This window comes from Phyllostomus discolor, chromosome X (genome assembly GCF_004126475.2).
Source record: "Phyllostomus discolor isolate MPI-MPIP mPhyDis1 chromosome X, mPhyDis1.pri.v3, whole genome shotgun sequence".
Lineage (NCBI taxonomy): Eukaryota > Metazoa > Chordata > Mammalia > Chiroptera > Phyllostomidae > Phyllostomus > Phyllostomus discolor.
Window position 1 is genome coordinate 85,348,306 of NC_050198.1, and position 12,509 is coordinate 85,360,814.

Sequence of the window (12,509 nt, forward strand, 5' to 3'; positions counted from 1 at the left end):
CAGTAAACTGAATGTTCAGTGAATGAATGAGTAACCACGTGCCGCTAACCATCAGGGGTTTTCTGAGTGATATAAAGCAACGTGGATTGTGGCTTTGGACTTACGGATGGGGCTCCTTTCGCTACCTCTCCTTGTTACTAAAGAGAAGGGTCGCTGGTGGGTCCCTTGGTGCCACTCCGAACCTCGGGGTTCCTCAGTCGGTGCCCAGCGGAGTACATTCCGGATCCGGGAGGCTTTGCAGGGAGTACGCAGGTTAGCGGAGGCCCCTGGCGTGGCCACCTTCTCTGGGCTCTTTGTTATTCCCATCATCCGTGCCTTGGGCGAAGCAGCCTGCAGTGACTCCTGACTTCAAAACTGACTGGGAGGCTGTGGCGCAAGGGAGGAGAGCCCCGGGAGCCCCTAGCCCGCCCTCCTCTCCAGGCCCTACGAGGAAGCACTCGCCACCACCTCCCCTCAGCCACCTTCTCCGCGAGCCCGCGCCTTGCAGGCACAGCCGCTGCTCGCGAGACAGGGGCACGTGGGCGCGCCGAGTGCTTAGAGCTCCTGCCCCCAGCCCCCTGCCAGACCCGCCCCAACGCGCTCACCCGGCACGGAAGCCCCCAAGGGCAGAGTCCTGGCTAGCGCGCCCCGCCCCAGGCCAGCCGCGTCGGCCCCTGCGCGCGCTCCCTCCCCTCCCCTCCCACCCCTGAGCGCGCCCCTCCCCTCGCGTCCCTCCCGCGCCCTACATCGCGCGCCCGGCTGAGGGGGCTCAGTCCGCTGCCGCTGCCACCACCACCACCGCTGCTGTCGCCGCCGCGCTTCGGTCTTGGTGCAGGTAGTGGCAGCCTCCTGGACAGCTGCGCTGCCGAGCATCCCTAGGCAGTAAGCCCGCTTTCTCTCCGCGTGTGCATGCCGGTCTGCCTCCCGCCCACCGGCCCGCGTCCCCAGGGAGCTGCTGCCCTCTGGCCCCGCCGCAGTCGGTCAGGGCTGCTGGGCCTTCGGGGGCCCGCTACCTGCGGCCTCTGGCCCCGGCCGCCGGGCGAGGGGTGGGGACTGTGGACGCAATGGGCTGCAAGCTATGGGACGCTCAAGGGGGGCTCCCCTCTGGTGCCCGCTTAGGCCTCCCCTGGGCTTTCGCCAAGGTGATGGGGGGGGTGGGGATGGGAGCGACTGGGGAGGGAGCCGGGTGGAGGTGGGGGATCAGGCTCCCCACGCTCTCCTCTGCCGAATGGTGGGGAGGACATAAGGAGGGATGGGGGCTCTTGGTTTTCTCACCCAGGAGGTAGGGCAGTTGGGGTGGGGCGAAGTGGGGCACCTCTTGGTTTTCTCAGTTTTCTCAACAAGGATAGCTAGCAGGTTTTGTGGGAAGCGGGTGAAGATGAAGTGGGGGACTCCCCTTGGTTTTCTTATTAAGGATGGTGGGGATTAGGGAGGGAGTGAAGGGGGACCTTCTTTAGTTCCCTCTACAAGGACGGTGGGGGTGGGGATGCGAGGGAGTGGAGGTAAGGGGCTCTCCAGGTTTTTCTACACCGAGATGCTGGGGAGGGGGTGGAGGGGTGGGGAGTGCAGGGAGAATGAGGAGGGAGGGTGTAGCCTGCTGTGCTTCTAAATGGACATCTTGAGGGTGGGGTGGGATGGTTGGTGAATTGAGGGGGTAGTGGTGGATTTCAGCTCCAGAGTGGAACCTAGAGAAGCTACAGGGAGGTTCTATCGCGTGGGTTGATCCTTAGAAGGTACATTTTTCAAAAACTGCAGGGTGTGACCTTTCCATCTCAAAAAGCTTGAAATCCCTATAAACTGCCGTCTGTCCTGAGCTCTGGGAGAGCGCTTTCTGCTTTCGAAGTTTCTCCTCTTCATTCCTCGCGGCCTTTCCTCATCGTCCAGGACTAGGTAGACTTTTAGAAATCAGCAAAGGAAAACTATTTGTAGTTCGGGTTCAGTGCTATATCATTTTCTGCATTTGGGACTGAATTTGAGTTTCTTGGGTTTGTTTTGATTTTGCCTTTTACAATAAAAATCCTGTACCAGCGAGACCCCTTGAGAAAAGAGAGAATACGGTTTATTAAGGGGACTCCAGGTTTGGTTTTTGAATTTCATGAAGGACAAGACATCCGACGTTGTAGCATTTTGCTTGCCTTTCAGAAGTAGAAATAGAATAAACGTCGTATGTCTTTGCTGGAAGTCCCCTATATTCATTTAAATTATTCCATTGGAGTTATCCGAGCCCCCTTTGATTTGAATTTGGAATAGATCCAGTTTTCCTAATTGGAGCCATCATTTTGTAATTGCCTGTAATTCTTCCCTGGGTTATCAAATCTATGGCAAGCTAAAAGAGCAGCAGGAATAATTTTTCCGTTATTTTGATTAAGACAGTTTTAATGTGTTTTATGTTGTTTCTTGGAAATGTGAACATTTGCAGAATAGCATAAATTTAAATTATGGGCCCCTTGGAATTTTGCAAAGCCTTTCCTTCCCCAGCTCTTCTTCTCCAGGAACAGAACACTCCCCATTATTTACACTGAAGAAGCAAGGGCTTCTGAGATGGTAGCTTTGCCTTTGGAAACTCATGCTCTTATTTGCTTAAGAAGAATACATATTAAAGAGTCTAAGGCCTTTAATGTGGTGAGGTTATATACTGCTTTCCCATTTTGGTTACATAAGGTTCCAATCTAGTTTTTACCTTCAGTCTTTAAAAATGCTTATTTAACATTTTTAAGAGCAAATATAATCTTTATGCAACAGGAAATTGGTCAGATAGGCCATGATTTGTACAAACCACCTCCCAATAATTACATAGTCTAATACTACCATATAGGTTCTGAATCCATATCTTGTTTTTGAAATTCTAAGCTACCATTCCCATATTGGATTTTTGGAGAAGGAAAGACGTTTTGTTGTTGTTGTTGTTTTAACCAAGTGTAGTTTTTTTAGTGAACCATTAAAAAATGTGTGTAAGATTTAAATTGGTAAAAATGTCCCTTGTATGATACCAAAGTATTGGAGCTAATTTAATAAGTAGCAAACTAATGAACCACTGAAATAAGATTATTACTTGTCTATTGGAAATGCTAACCTGGAAATGTTCAAGTGGGAGTAGAGATTTGGGTCTCAAAGATTAATGAAAATACTAGCATTTAAATAATAATAGCATTTAAATAAATGCTATTATGTGCACCAGTTCTAATGTTGATGTGATATGTATTCTGTGTATAGGCAACAGCCTAAAAAATAGTACAGTTGAACAACACAGGTTTGAACTTCAGGGATCCACTTATACAGCAACTTTTTCCCCCAAAAATACCTGTACTGTTTTCTGTCTGCCTATGGGAGTCCGCAGATGTGGAGGGCCGAGTGTATGCATTGATCTGCACCATTTTATACAGGTGACTTGAACAAGCGTGGATTTGAGTATCTTTGGGGTGTCCTGGAGCCAGTCCCCTGAGGATACCCAGGAACAGCCTTTGGGGAATCAAAAATTATACATTGATTTTTTTGCCTACAGGATTTAAGTCTGATTGTTTTTTTTCTTTTATGAACAGAATGCTGAGAGGTAAAATCTTTTACAGAGAGAAGTATGTTGATGGGTGGTGTGCCTCAAGTTTCTGTAGAGAAAAATTGTATATGGAGTGTTTTTTAGAGATTTTTGAGAACCTGTTGCCCTGTGGGACTGAAGAAGAAAAGAAAAAAGATGGCATTTCAGAAATTAACAAATATATGATAAAATATCTTTCAAAATAGCCTTAAAGATTTTGCTAACATCCATTTGAAAACAAATTTGTATAAGAAATTGCCCCATACTCCTAAAGTCTTGACATTTAAAAAAACAGTTTGTTTAAGGAACGGAAGGTGGTAACCTTCTGAGACTGATCCCTGCTTTCCTGCCTTCCACTTCCTGATTCCCTTCTTCCCCACACCTCTCCCTTTTCCCCTCCCGTGCCAGTAACATTGGCTTTTATGACCTTGTGGGAGTTGAACAAATGTTGGCACTTAGTTGAACTTATCTCTTTGGCTGCTTTCCCCAACTTTTGCCTACAAAATTTTTTTGGTTAATTGAACTTTCCAGTTGTTGGGATTTGGGGTAAAAGGGAGTCGTAATTATTTTCTCTTAAAAGAGCTTTTCTTTCAGCTTCTGTTGGATGAGGGCAAAGAAAGTTTTTTTTTTTTTTTTTTTTTTTTTTAATGGAGTATCTAATTAAGCAGAATATAGTACCATTCATTTATTCAACAAACATTTACTGAGCTTTACCACCTCTGTCAGAGGCGCTGTGCTAGGTGCAGGGGTGCACAGTGGATAAGAAATGGCTTCTGCCTTCCCGTGCAGTTATTAAATCAAAGACAGAAAATGAATTTGTTATGACTAATCAAGAGTTGTCCAGTCTTTTGGAAATTAACATAGCACTTTATCTACATTAAACGTGCTTTAGTCATGCAAATAGTGGAGTCATTTTATTTCCAGAGAATTGTTCACTGGATAAATTTTATCTCACCTCCCCAAATAAGACATAATTTTTCATCTTGGGTAATAATATTGTTTTTAAGTCATTTTAAGGTATGATTTTTTAAAAGCTTTATGTAAAACAAATAAGACATAGCAGAATTCTCGGTCTTTAAGTTCAGCATTTTATATCTCTGTATACACTAGTGAGAAGACTGCCAAGCCAGCATTCCTTCCTGTGCCTTAAAGCATCTTCTGACAGCACGTTGGGCCAAAAAAGACTTTTCTGTGGTTAACTTTGAGTTATAGATAATAATGGGTGGTGGAGCCCAGAAGAGTGGCTCCAGTAAACCTTTGGCGTCCTGCAGGGCTACCTCCTGAGAATTTTGAGAATTCCCCTTTTTGGAAATAGTTCTAGACCACTGGTTTCTAACTGGGGCAGTTTCGCCCCCAGAAGACATTGAACAGTGTCCAGAGACATTTTTGGCTGCTGCAACTTGGAGCTTGGCATGCCTCTGAGAGGCCAAAGATGCTGCTTTAACATTCTAGAGTGCACAGGGCAGCCTCCTCACCCCCCCACCGACAAAGAATGATCTGAACAAAAAAGTCATTAGCGCTGAGGTTGATGTAATTTCCTTTACAAAATGCAATAAAATGTAACTTCAGGAGAGTAGAGAACAATGACAGCGCCTTGATATGACTTAAGTAGTTGGCTGAGCTCACTTTACTAGTCTTAAAAGTGACTGGTTCCCATACATGGACTTGAATAATTAAAAGACCAATAGCAGTTACCATTAATGGTAATTACTGTGTGCCAGGGACTAATATGGTATATTCTCTTCATTTTATAAATGAGGAACCAGGCTCAGAGTGGTAAAGTAACTTGCCTTAAGTCGCACAGCTGGTGATGGTTGGAAGTAAACATCAAAAGATTGTTCATTCCTCAGAAGCTCATGTTTTTAAGCACAATGCCATATTGTATCCATTCGGGTGTGCTCTGTTCAAAATCTTAAGAAAATTAAAATTGCTACATGTCCTACATACCATGGAGCTTGCTTGAGAGTAATTAAAACCATGAATTTTAAATTTGATCCTACTTGGAGTAAGTAGCCAGGAGTAGGGAGAGAAGGGGAACCAATATTATTTGAAGGTCTACTATAATTGTAGAAAATACATGAATTTATACCCTTTAAGTAATTGTACCCTCATAGCAACTCTGCAAAGTAGTTATGCACATTTCACACATAAGATCAGTTAAGTAATTTATTCAAGATTGTACAACTAATAAGCATCAGAGTTAGGTTTTGAACTTAAGTCCCATGACTAACATACTGTCCCCTGGTGCTTCATCTAAAGCTTGGGATTGATAGAAGGGGGTGAGTTGAGGAGTGGGCTGCAGAGAGGTGAGTAACCTGTCCTATAAAACAGTAATTGCAGAGATAATGTGTTGTAGGTGCTGGATTAAATTCATGTAGGGAATGAAGAACTAAGTGCAACATGGAATTTGTTCTGCAGATCTACCCGAAGTAGGCCTGTCACTGTCATTTTGGAGAACTTCATTTTCTGTTACTTGAATTTTTTGAACACGCATTTGGTGACTGTAAAACTGGAAGTTACTGAATTTTGTTTGGTTCCTTTCTGCAGTTCACCTTCTATCTTTCCTCCAGCTCTCTCATGTAGAACTTAGTAATGGCAATGTTTGGTTTTGTTGTCTTTTAAACATTTGTTTCTTTTCTATGGATGTTGTTTTGATAAAAAAAGTCATCAAATTTATACTTGTATTTTTCATATGGGGGGTGTGTTTTGCTTTGTTTTGACAGCTAATATTTAACTTTTGATGTGTTGTATTTTAGAGCATAAAAAGAGGAAAAATAAGAAACAGGCTATTAGCAATTATATTTTGTCTGGCAAGCTTTTTTTTGTGGGTAGAAGAAGGACCTCATGTTTCATTTCATTTACTTTAAATTGGAAAGGAATTTTAACCATGATTCTCAAGGGCCAGGATGCTGGGGGTGGGGTGGGGGGAAGAAATGTTCTTTAGATTAAATGAGTTCCACGTAGGACTGTGAACCATAGATTTGGATTGTAATAATAATGTCCTGATTCTGACTACAACAGTCAGCCGCTTGGATAATCAACCACTGTGTATAGACACTCATTGTGATACTGTCTGATTTTTGTGCCCCACACCCCAGTGATTTCAGAATAAACTTAAGAGATCTGATCCAACTTGTGAGAATACGCTAATCCTTTTGAATATCTAATTTTTTAATGATAAGAATGGTCCTTCAATGTGGGGAAATTCAGAAAATAAAGAAAAACCTAAAGAAGAAAATAAACATCTATCATAATCCACCACCCAGAAATTAGTGACAATGTTTTGTAGATCTTTTTAAAATGCAGTGATTTTTTTAAATGATGGACTCAAGTTTTTTGCAAAATCTCCAAACTATAAGGGTAGTCTGAGTTATTTTTTTAACTTTATCAAAATATTTTCTGAATTAGTGTCGTGTCTCTAGCTAGAAGTCATGGTCATAAGGAGTGAAATGAGAATGCTGCTGGGGAGTTGGAGAACTATCCTGTGGCCTCCTCAGGCAATCTTATAATTTCCTCCTCCAACTTGAGTGATAGAATTTCATTGCTAGAAGGGGCTGCCAGTGCCCACCTGCCTCATTTCACAGATGAGGAAAAGAAGGCTAAAATAGGTCAAGCACCTGATCCATGGTCATATAACGCACTAATGTTGCTGAGTTCCAGTTTGAAGTTGTATAGATTCTCCATAGTAGGTAAGTTTTTATTTTCTAATTACAAGCTTCTCACAGTCAAGAACTTTTCATTAGCCTGGCCCTCAAAAGATCAGCTGTTATGGTGGGAGTATAACAATACTAACAGATACCAAAAAGTCCAAGTATTTCCTCATTTCAGAAAATGATCAAAACTTGTGAGCAATACAGGAATTTTTCATATAATTTGCTTTATTGAAATTGAAGATTAGTAATGGGAAACTTCTTTTGTGCATCTGGCTCTCAGTTTAATTTTCCCTGGCATGTGGGCAAGTACCAACGCATATCAAACATGCCTATGGTCACAGAAATGAGAAACAACTTTATAGGAGTCTTTACACATTGGAAGTCCACAATTAGAGCTATTGTTGCACAAAATTATTATTTTTCTTTTATTAAATGAGATATTTGTTAAAATTGTGGGAAAGAAATTTTAAAAATTGCATCTGCTTCCAAATTTAGGTAGAAGGTTAAGAAATTGTAGCGAATGCCAGCAGTGTGGCATCAGTGACACACATGTAATTGTTGTTTTAATTTGGCACTATTAAAAAGGTTCTTCAGCGTTCCTTCCTCTCTTTCCCTGTCCTCTATCTCTTTCTGTAAATGTGTGGCTCACTGTCTGTCTTTGTGTCTCCTTTGCCTGTGTGTCTGTCTCACCCTTAGGGTGACATTTTATGGTGCAGCTGACTCGGTCCACTTTCCTTGTTCTGCCTCTCAGTGTATCCACATCATCATGTTCATCTGCTGCTGGGTCCCTCTTACCCCAGTCACCAGTATTACAGTTATCCCAACCTGGACTGGACCAGGTCCTTTTTTCAGCCTACGATGGGCAGGAAAGCTGCTATCCAGAGCAGGCCTAGATCTAGTGTCACTTGATACAGAAATGCCACTAATAGAAGAGAATAAAACAAAATATGATCAGAAATGACATAGGCCGCATAAATAGGGTGGGGCAAAAGTAGGTTTACCGTTACTTGTGAGTATGTGAAACACAGTTTGTTTTTGTATTATTATTTATCAATTATTGCATTATTTTCCATAACAACTATAAATCTGCTTTTGCTGAACCCTGTACATGTAAACCTGTGAACACAAAATCATCTGTTCTGTATAGTGAGGGCCCCAGGAAATGCTAAAGCTGTGCAAAATAGTGAGTATGGATACCATTGCTAAGGGCTTACTATTTGAACAAAAAAAGAGCACACCCAGGGGTGTGCTCTTAAGTAGTTTTTGTGCCTGTTTCTCCTTATTGTCTGTTGGTGAGTATGTGCATTGTCAGGAGCAACCAGCTCTTAACAAGCTTTCTATAGCACACTGTGTGCTGCTTAGAAAATGGGTGTTTCCTTCTGCATTTAAACTAATAAGATTTGCTTATAGTTTATTTTTCAACTACTATAGGTAGAAAATGCACAGATAGAAAATATATGTGGACTGTTTTTTAATGCATTTAAACCTACAAAAATAAAAGAACAATCAGTATAAGTTTTGTAGTCAGCTGTTTACTGCTTGCAGAATTTATATTTTATTTACTCACATAAAAACTCTCTGGATCTTACATATATATTCCAAGACACAAAATGACCCATGGATACTCTCATCACAAGAATTTATAGTATCCACAAGGTTTTATGTATATTTTTCAATACTGAGGAAATTATAGCTGAGGATGAAGAGATTTTTTTTCATCATCAAGGTTGTTTTGACAAGAATGATAAAAAATAAATTTCTATGCTCGATTAATTAATAAGTTTTGTCATTCACTTTCAACTTTAGAGTGTAGATAAGGCTACTTGACTCCTGTCAAGTTTAAAATGTGTGATTTATTAGGAAGACATTACACATCATTCTTGCTTATGAAGCTGATTGTTAGCATCTGCCTACAAACATAATCAATCGTCTGGGCTCTCGTGTGATCAGGTAAACTAAAGTAACAGGTGCCCCCCAGGTTTCCTAGAGACTAAAGAATATACACAGGGAGATACACATACATGAATTGTAGCCTCAAAGATTTTATATCACTAAGTCATAATAGTGGATCTAGATATCTGAATTAATAAAATTTTGTGTTTCAACATTTTCTAAGAAGTACCCTGTAAAGAAATTAATTGTAATTTTAAATACTTGAAATGATAAAGCCCTCAGCCTTCTGGAAGCTAAGGAGAAACTAAGTTCCTGTCAAAGATTCTGCATCTCTAGATGGCAGAGTCAATTCAAATTTTCAGATCCTAGGACCATTCCCCTCTAGGCCACAGGAAGCTCTGCCTCTTGTGTGTTGTGTGTGTGTATGTGCGTGTGTGTGTTCAACATGTTTATAAACTGAAATTGAATTTGGTTGGTAGACAACTTGTAGTATTATTAAAAGTCTCATGAGTTTCAAAGCCAAAAATGAAAGTGATGGCAATCATGAATTTAGGATTTGATGTTGGAATATTCTTTTAAATGCTGGTTACAGGTAAACAGCAATTCTTTGTTTCATGAGTGGACCCTGGGACTCTGCTAAGCACATCCATACTGCAACATGGCTCAAGATTTTTATATGACCTTGCCCTAAACCTGCCTCACTAATGGGTACCCTAAAAGCAGAAGGGTTAATATTTAGAAGTATTATATTCAACCAGCTCGAGAAATAAACATGTAAGTGAAAGGGTAGAAAAATGTGCCTTAAAAGAGGCAGAGCTTCAGTAAGCACTATGCTGTACACCTGAAGCTCTTCCTCTTTTTAAGGAAGGGACTGGGGAGGAATTTTCCATATAGTAAGCACACCTAACCACACTAAGGAAAGAAACCAAGCAGCTAAACTAATAGCTGGTGAAAGTTTGTACTTGCATCTATAGCAGCGATTTTCAACCTTCCTTCCTCTCATGGCACACATAAACTAATTACTAAAATTCTGCAGCAAGCCAAAAAATGGTGGTTTTTTTGCTGATCTGACAAAAATAGGTATAATTTTGATTCATTCACACCGGATAGCTATTGTTATGTTGCCTATTGTCATTTTTTTATGGGATAGTCTAAGGGAAAGGAGGTCAGTGCCCCTGACTAATAGTCGGGTATTGCATGTTTTAAAATTTCTTGTGTCAAAGCAGTTGAAAATTGCTGATAAGCAGTTGACCCTTGTTAGAGCCATTTTTTAGATATCCTCTTTTCCCTACTTTATTAAGGAATAATTAACAAATGTAATTGTATATATTTAAAGGGTACAGCATGGGAATTTGATATACATAGACATTGTGGAATGTTAATATCAACTTTATTGAGTATCATTTACATCCAACATAAATTGTGTTTACTTAAAGCATATAATTTGATGAGTTTTGGCAGATGTATATACACCCCATGAAACCATTGCCACAATCAGAATGTAGAATATTTTTGTCATTCCTGCAAAAGTTTCCTCAGGCCCCTCAGTACATTCTTCCCTCTGCTCATGTCCTCAGGCAACCACTGAGCTGCCTTTATGTGACAGCCACTTTCTTTAAAAAAATATTTAGAAAGAGGAGAAGGGAGGCAGAAGTAGGAGAAAAATAGTTATTGGCTGCTGCTCACACTTGCCCCAACCCAGGCATGTGCCCTTGCCAGGAATTGAACTGGGGGACTTTTTGATTTGCAGGACGATGCTCAACCGTTTGAGCCATGCTGGTCTGGGCATGAGGGCCTGTTTTAAAACTTAGATTAAAAAATGTGTGGATCCTTTTCTACCCAAAGACCATATACATATATCCAAGATATAGTTTTCTCTGTTTAAAATAAAATAACACTATCCCAATTGTCTAAAGATGAATACTTAAGAAATTTGCCTGCAAGTCATCTACAGCATCCTTATCAATTAGCCTCATTACATACTTGGATTAAAGGAAAATTATAGCCAAGACAGAAACAATTCTGATAAAATAGAAAAGTGGTGTATGTTTTCCCAAAGTACTTATAGTGAGATGCGTAATTCCTCAAGAACAGGACAAATACAATAATTTGAATTTTATTTCATGTTTATTTGTAAAGTAAAAAATGCAATATATATCAGAGCCTCCAGCTAATGTATATATATTATTACACAGGAATAATCCTACCCCTTGAGCTTTCCAAAAGATTTGAAACAGATTCAGAGAGAATTTTCTGTGCATTGGTGGTACCATCTTTACATACTTACATAAAAAGCAACTTTTTAATGTGTTCAACATTCATTTTCCATTGATATATTCAATTGAACAAACAATTATTAGCCAATTTAAGGACCATACTGTTGAGATGTAATATGTCCCTTCCTCACTCACTCTCAAAAACATTCATATCACTGTGCTTTTATGTCCAGCTAGCTCTCTGTTCCACTGCTATTGCTGTGTCCTGCATGCAGTCCCCACTTGCCACTCTTGACTTTCACTGTCTTCCTTCCCCAATTTTTTTCCTCATCTTTTCTGTCTCCCCATGCAACTTCTTACACTACTGTGTTTTCTTATGATACAGCTGTTTATTTGGGGAGAGAAGTTGTAAAAGCCCTTTTATAAAACCACTTTAAAACAAAGGTTTACAAAAGCAGAAAATACACAGGAAGAGAATAACTTGCTTCATATGTCCCCACAAAGAGGGGGAAAAAAATAACAGAGACAATGCCAACATGCTCAATAACAAGGGATTCTTTTTCTTTTTTTTTTTTAATCACAAAATACAAGCAAAGGATGCACACACATACTTAAAACAGGGCCCAGAAACAGACACACAGTCCTGGAAACCCTTCAACAAAAGAAAGAAGTTTGTTCTTTGTCTGTACAGGTTCATACAGAGACTAGGATATGTAAAAATTAAGTATAAAAGATCATCACATAAGCCTACCAATGCATGTTGCATCTATAATTCATAAACATGGTCAACAAAATCATGTTCACTTCAACCCCATTCATTCATTTACATTTTTAAAAAATCTGTTAATAACAGCTGTTTTTTATAAACATCTCCAGACTAAGTCATCAACAGACTAACTTCTCCATGTCAGATACCGTACTGGAGGCGTTTTCTTTTTGTTTTGTGGTCCAATAATTTCTTCAGACTCCTTTTGGGTTGGGAGCCAGGCTGGAGGTTTGAGAGTTGTGAATGGCTAGTTTTTGATTATCAAAGTCAAATATGTTTGCAGGGCTATGTTATAGATAGTCTTTGAAACCATGAATCATTAAAAAGAAATGAATGATTTATATTATAATATCCCTATGAAAGTTCCTTTTACAAAGCTAAAGCAATAAAAATTTCCTTGAGGTAAGGTGATTTATTGCTCCTCAGGATGAACTGTAAAGGATTTTTAAAAAACCTTCAACATTTGTCAA

General features: G+C 40.3%; 1 protein-coding gene across 3 annotated transcripts in view; it reads left to right on the forward strand.

Annotated features, from left to right (window-relative positions):
* Positions 1 to 634: 634 nt before the first annotated feature.
* Positions 635 to 12,509, forward strand: part of FHL1 (four and a half LIM domains 1) — a 61,220-nt gene continuing 49,345 nt past the window's right edge. Inside the window, exon 1 of one of the 3 annotated variants that reach the window (XM_028522424.2) lies at positions 635 to 861. The gene's annotated coding sequence lies outside the window, so the exon portion shown is untranslated. Of the gene's footprint in view, positions 862 to 971; positions 1,122 to 12,509 lie in introns of those variants that run through there. The other 2 variants (XM_036016863.1, XM_028522426.2) reach the window with 2 other exon arrangements.